This window comes from Dipodomys ordii, unplaced genomic scaffold (assembly GCF_000151885.1).
Source record: "Dipodomys ordii isolate 6190 unplaced genomic scaffold, Dord_2.0 Scaffold1, whole genome shotgun sequence".
Classification (NCBI taxonomy): Eukaryota; Metazoa; Chordata; class Mammalia; order Rodentia; family Heteromyidae; genus Dipodomys; species Dipodomys ordii.
In genome coordinates, this window is record NW_012267217.1 from 45,510,638 (window position 1) to 45,518,326 (window position 7,689).

Genomic DNA, 7,689 nt, shown 5'->3' on the forward strand with positions numbered 1-7,689 from the left:
TTCACCACAAATATTTATTTTACTTAAAAAGGAAAATGGGGGCTGATAATGTGGCTTAGTGTAGAATGCTTGCCTAGAATACATGCAACCCAGGGTTTTATTTCTCAGTGCCATATAAACAGAAAAAGTTGAAAGTGGCACTGTGGCTCCAGTGGTAGAACTCTAGCCTTGAGCAAAAGAAACTTAGGGACAGTGCCCAGGCCCTGAGTTCAAGCCCCAGGACTGGCCAAAAAAAAAAAAAAAAAAAGGAAAATAACCAAGAAATCAGAGGTGTTGGCTGGTTGTCTCTGACTTAGATAATGCAAGCATTATAATATATATAATGAATAGTAGCCACATTTTGAATTTTGGTTTTCTTCTAGGCTGACAATCATTGTGGGATCTCTATCAGAAAACTGGGCAGCAGCAGAGAGCCTAAGATCTAAATTAATTAAATACCTAATCACCCAACACATTAGGAAGGCATGTCTGACAATTCCCATCTAAATTTGTTTTGTTTGTATTAAATGTACCATAAGTACTTAAAGTTTTCAGTTTTCAACTTTTTTTTTATAGACTACACACAAAATAATACATTTTTAAAAAGTAATTTCTGAAAGATGCCAGTCTAAGCAATCTGGTACATGATTCCAAATTGTTGTATTGGTCAAAAAATAAACTTCTACTTGGTAGAAAACATCACCAAGATAATTGGAAATAATTTTTAAATTGAAGAATGTGTGAGTTTAGTAAGTTGAGAATGTTACTAATGTTCAGATGAGTGAATGGTGAGTTATTGAGCTTCAATGGATCATTCATTGAAATTTGTATTGAAAAGTCTCATATAGATGCTAGAGGTGTGTTTAAAATACACTGTGGACAAGAGGAGCAAATAATTATTTGCAAGGTTCACAAGGTCATGAGTTTGAGAAAACAAAAATAAAAGCAAAAAGAGGACAAATTTTTCTGGTTGTGAGACAGATTTTTCTCAAAGGGGAAATCTATGTGATAAAATATATAATTTTCTTCCCTTTAAAAATCAGAGTTGCTATTTGAAAAAAATGCCTTCAGTGTATATAATGATATCCTGTTCTCCATAATCTGCCTTAAAAATTGGTATAGAAATTCATCAAATGACAAGATTGAATTCTAGGAACAAGCTGATACTAAGTATAGAATTTTGCTTGTACTCAAGCTCATTGGAGTTCAGGAGAAAAATAGCATACGTGAGGATAGATTGGTGTCATAACCAAGGAAAGAATGAAATGGGATTTTAATTTCAGTTCTGCAGTGGCAGTAAATTGTTAGTTTCATCTCCAGAATAAGGAAATCCCCTGATAAAAGTTCGTCTTAATCATTCTTATCTTTTGGGCATCTTCATCTAGCATTTTCTATCATGCCATTTTAAAAAATTTTAATTTTATTGTCAAGGTGATGTACAGAAGTGTTACAGTTACATAAGTAAGGTAGTGAATACATTTCTTGTCTAATTTGTTACCCCTCCCTGGCTTTTCTCCTTCTTCCCCTCAATACCCCCCCCCAAGTTGTACAGATCATTTCCAATCATTGTCTTCTGAGTATCACTGTTACATTGTTTCCTCCCTTTGTCCTATTTTTTAAATCACATTTTTAATTACTGCATGAAGAATCTTAAATTTGGATGGTTGAGAAAACTTCAACTAATTCTCTTTATATTTGGGTTTAGCAAATCTCACAAGTAATGCATTAAATGCTCATTGTAAGACCATGTGAACTTCAAGGAGAATTAAATCTGTTTCTGATTTATGTATTTATACATTCATGTCCAAAAAACTTATGATCCATTTTATCATCCTTTTTTTTGGTTTCATCCAGGAAATTGATTTTCATGGGTTGTAAATAAAGACTATATCTAGAAAGATAAAACCATGATGTCTATTAGTATGCTTATTAGAATTTATACTACCAATATTTCCAAATAGGTTTGATAGGGCTTATCATAAAAACACTTTCAACAGAGCAGTTAAAAATAGAAGTATAGACAGATACAATTTTTTAAAATAAAGTGTTTATATGTGTATAATTAAAAATAGATTTGTTTTGAGCTTCTTGACTGCCAAAGCAAAAGGTAAATAAAATGATTTGGCTTGGAAGCGGAGTCTGGTACTTTGCCAGAACCATAGTAAAGCACATATGTATTATAAAAAAAAGCCAAAACTAAGTGAAGACACCAAGAAATCAGGAACATTGCCTAGCAACAGTTCTACCAAATGAATGAAGATATGTCTTTCTTGCAACAGGAAAGACTTCATCCCTGCCTTTTGAAATCAGTTACTATTTTTCCTCCACTATGAACAAGGAGATTTTTTAAAAATTAAAAGCAACTTATATTTTGTATTCATTGCTGCATATACAAAATAGATATAACTCTGTAGTTAAAAAAAGTAGAAGAATGCCTACTAAAACTAAATATACAAAATAAAAGGAAATTTTATCATTTCATTTGCTTAGAGAAAGCCATTAATAATAGGTCAGTATTTTTTCAATATGTGTGTTGTATTTTGTAACATAAAGATTAATTGCATTTGATTTGCTGAAATTAATGAAACTTGGATTTGTATCATTGAAACAAAAATCATCCATAGAGATTCACAAACTTTAGATTAAATATTGATAGACTTTTGTTTGCTATGTGATATTCAGGAGTTACTACCTAAAAGATTTGGTATATAATCTCTATTATATTGGAAAAGAGAAATCAATAAAGGATTTAGATAACTTATCTATAGACAAAATATTTAGTAGAATTAAAAACACATGGAATAATTGAATTTAACCTACTCTTATTTTTTCTCTTGCCACCAGTAGTATTTCTTGCCCAAACCTTTCTATCTTCCTTTTGCATTCTTTAGTTTTTCTCCTGTACTCTAGATTTTCACTTGGTAGTATTTATTTGGATGACTGTTTAAACCAGAATTATGTGAGACCTTATTTTTAAAATTATGAACATGAAAATATTTGGTGGAGTGGCTCAGGAAGTAGAGCACTTTCTTGACAAGCATGAGGCTTTATTTCAAATTACAATATTACTAGGGACAAAAAAGAAAAAGAATCAGGAGGCAGTGACTCATCTGTAATCCTAGCTGTTCAGGAAGCTGAGATCTGAGGACTGCAGTTGGAAGCTAGCCTGGGCAGGAAAGTTGGTGTGACTATTTTCTCCAATTATATCACACAGAAAAGCCAGAAGTGGTGCTATGGCTCAAGTGGTAGAGTGTTAGCCTGAAACAAAAAGAACTCAAGAACAGTGCCCATGGGCTGGGAAGGTGGCTCAGTGGTAGAGCGCTTGTCTGGCATGCATGAGGCCTTGGGTTCAATTCCTCAGCACCATATAAGCAGAAAAAAAAGCTGGAAGTGGTGCTGTGGCTCAAGTGGTAGAGCACTAGCCTTGAGCTGAAGAGCTGAGGGACAGTGTCCAGGCCCAGAGTTCAGGTCCCACAATCGAAAAAAAAAGAGAGAGAGAGAGAGAAGAGGAAGAAGAAGAACAGTGCCCAGGCCCTGAGTTCAAGCCCCAAGAGCAGAAAAAAAAGGAAAAGAAAAAAGAAAAGAAGGAAAAAAAAGAAAAGAAGGAAAAAGAATTTCAATGATATTCTTCACTGAGTTATATCTCAGTGAAGCACCTCAAATAGTAAAAATAAAAAGTAAAAACAGTGATGCTGGAAGTATGATGGTATCTGAGCCATAGAGTTAAAAACAGCATGATAGTGACACAAAACAGACATATAAACCAATGTAATAGACTAAAAGACTCAGAAATAAGCCCAAATAGCTGGAGCTAGCAGATTTTTTAAAAAGGTGCCCAAAAATATGTGAGAGGAAAGAGAGCCTCCTGCAGAAATGATGCTATGAAATTTGAGTATCAACACATAGAGACTGAAACTAGATCCTTCGCTCTGGTCTTGTACTAAAATTAATTCAAAGCAGATCAAAGAGCACAACGTAGTACTTGAAAAATTTGAAACTACTCTAGGAGAACATAAAGAAACACTGGAAGATAAAGGCACAGACAATAACTTTCTGAATAAAACGAATGGCTTGAAAAGTAAGGTTATATATTGGCAAATAAGGCTGCAACAAATTAAAAAGTTTTTGCACAACAAAAGAAACAATAGATTTAAAAAAACAGCCATCAGCATAAGGAGAAAATCTCTGCCAGCTATTTATCTGACAAAGGATTAAGAAATAGAATATGTAAGGAGATCATAAAAAAGTAATTCCAAAAAGATCAGCATGCTGTCTAATCACAACCTGACAATGAATGGAATAGACAAATCTCAAAATGAAAAAGTGCAAATGGACAGTACAATACATGAAAAAGTGTTCACCATCCCTGATCTTAGAGAAAATGCAAATGAGAACAATACTGGAAATGTGTCTTACTCTTCTCAGAATGGTTATCACAGAGGACACAAGCAACATGAAATGCTGTTGAGGCTGTGGGGACAAAAAGAATCCTTATACTCTGTTCATGGGAGAAATGAATGTAGTTGCTATGGAAAGCAGTGTGGAGATTCTTCCAAAAAGTAAAATTGAACTATCATATGACTCGATAATATGCTTGGGCATATATCCAAAGGAAGGTAATTCAGTATAGATACCTGCCCATTTATGTTTATTGCAGCCCTATTAACAACTGCCAAGGTATGGAACCAGCCCTTTAACTGATGGATTGATAAAGAAAATGTGGTATGTATATACAATGTAGTATTATTCAATTATAAGAATAAATCTGAGGGGTTAACAGTGCTCATGCAACTGTAACCCCTCTGTCTAGTATCTTTACTATATATATATATATATATAATTATATAATAAATCTGTTTCCCTAGAGGCCAAAGTGAAAGAAAATTTCAAGAAGTCCGATTGGTAAATATTTCAGAGAGGTTGAAAACTGGAAGATTTTCTTTAGACTTGGTCATTAAATTACTTTTCTAAGAGAGCAGTTTCACAGACCGTTCACAAGATTTTAAAAATTAATAAGGAAATTCCCTTGTTGAGTAACTGGAACATGAGAATGTGCATGGAGTATTCTCTTGAGAGGTAATAGTGGAGAAGGTAGTGGAAACTGTAGAAGCAGTGAAGGGATTGAAGGATCTAAAGCAATTCAATCATAACTATATTCAATATTATATTTTCATATTCAGTATCTAACAGAGGTTATAGATAATAAGAAGGCCAAGGGATTAAAAATGAAGGGACAATACATGTTATTTGGGTTAGAACATACCTTGGGAAAACAGGAGAAATTTGTTCTTCAGTCCAGACTACAGTCTTAAGGACTTAGCCAAGGTCTAACTGCTGTGCTGGAGTTAGATAAAGAAGTCATGAAACAGAGAAGTGCTGAAGGAGCAGCAGATATCGATTTCTAGAAATGATTGAGTTCAGCTGTCACAAATTCAATCTGGTGAACATCGATGTGTGCGAGTCAAGGGGAAGAGTTTAACAAACAAAGATAAGACCTGGGGCGTGTTAGAACGTTTGAAATGTTTAAAGCAAGAGAGAGACATGGTCAGATTTACCCTTTAGGAAGATGACTTGTTGAATTGATATGAATTGGAAAGGAGCCACAATCATCTAGGAAAGATCTGGTGACTGAGCAAAAGCCATGAAAAATGGGGTGAAGGGGAATGGAGAGAGAGAGGGAGAGGTGTATCTCAAGTGGTAGAGCATTTGCCCAGCAAATGCAAGACCCTGAATTCAAATCCCAGTGTGGCAAAGAGAGAAAAGAGAAGAATTGGACTAGTTTAAAAAATGTTAAGGAGGCAGATTGGTTATTGATAGAATATGAACCTACGGTTAAGGTTCCGGTAAAGTTGTGCAAGTCACTGTGCATTATTTGAGAGAAATTATATGCTCTGTTGTTTTTTGTTTGCTTTTGTTTGTTTTTTTTGGGGGGGGGGATATGACCTTTATTGAGTTTATCCACTGGACTGGAAATAATGTCTGTACAAAACCAAATGTTATTACTATAACTTCTGTATCACAATTAAAATCCAGTTTATTTAAAAACAGTTAACTCAAACCTAACCCACTATTACAGAATCAATAGCTTCTTTGAAGCCACAGTATCACTTAAATATGGTTAAGACTCGAATGCAGAAATTTGGTTGATTAGAAAGCTAATTAAACTTTCAACCTGCTCAAATAGAATTACAAAAAGGCAAAATTGTGCTTTTTTTCACAGAGATACAGTCCACTGGAATCAGCAACACTGGACAGCTGTTAAGAGTAGAGTCCTGAGATGATAAGAAGTCCAGGCCTCCTTTAGACAGTCTTCTGTTGTCCTTTCTTCCCAATAAAAGACTTGTGGATGTGGGGGATGACATCACCACAAGCAATGGTAGCCTTGATGAGAGAGTCCAATTCTTCATCTCCATGAATATCAAGTTGCAAGTGACGAGGGGTAATAAGCTTTACTTTTAATTCTTGTGATGCATTTCCTGCCAGTTCAAGCATGTCAGCGATGCGGTACTCCAGGTACACAGCCGCAGTCGCTCCCACACGCCCATGGCTGGTTGTCCTAGATTTCAGATGTTGATGAATACGGCCAACTGAGAACTGCAAGCCGACGAGCAGGAAACCGCCTTTGTCTTGGCCTTTCCGGAGTCCTTCCCAGCCTTACCACCAGCCATCTCGAATTCTGCTGAAGCTCACGCAAGCAAGGCAGAGTAAAGGCTAGTCGGACCATGGGCGAGACCTCAGCTACCTACTCCATCGTCACACCGCGATTCAGACTGCCTATGCTCTGTTTTTGATGTTTGTTTTTGCGATTTCAGTGGAACATAACAAGGAAACTGATATATGTATGACATACATATATACTCTATATGGAATATATATGTGTATACACACATATATACATATATATATATATACGCCATCTTGAAGCATGGAAGAAACATTATTGAAGATAAAGATATATAGATAATAATTTAAAAAAAGAAGAATGGCTGAGGTCATCCAGGGAGAGTATCCAGAATAAGAAAAGATCATTGAAGACAGAATTCTAAGCATCAATAAGATTTAGCACATGAGCAGAGAACAAGTACTCACCAATGAGATAAGAAGCAGTGGAAGAGTTCAGAGGAAAAGCAAAAGAGTAGCATCACAGATACCCGGAGACCAAAAGGCAAAGTGCTTTAAGGAGAGAGGGTATATAATATTACACATTGTAGATTGATGAATTAGCACTCACTTATCCTGAATTACCTTTGACCAGGACCTGGTCTATTCCTATTTCTTATTTTTGCCCAGTTGAGTGAGTAGTTTTCTGCATTTATCTTCCTATAAAAAGAAAGTTAATACAATATACAACACATTCATAAAAACTCAGAGGATAGTACTAAAGAAACCGCGAGGAATAATATTTGAGTGCTTGCTACATGCCTAATAATTAACATTCTTTATTTTAATCCACAAAACAATCCCATTAAACAGCATCTCAAAGAAGATGAACTTGAAAGATTCAAGTAAATTCGTCATACTTGTACAGCTGAAAAGGGGAAGCATTAGGATTTGAACCTAAGCCTGGCCTCAGAACACCTGTTCATTAGGGAATGCTTTGATTCTTCCGATGAAAGTCTAATACACTAAGATGTAAAAGTAAATAGATATAAGGATACATTTGACATTTGGAAACTTTTGCTGATGTAAAGTTCACATACAACATTATCA

At 35.1% G+C, this 7,689-nt stretch overlaps 1 pseudogene; it reads right to left on the reverse strand.

Annotated features, from left to right (window-relative positions):
• Positions 1-6,275: 6,275 nt before the first annotated feature.
• On the reverse strand, positions 6,276-6,712 carry LOC105999686 (annotated as a pseudogene).
• Positions 6,713-7,689: the final 977 nt, after the last annotated feature.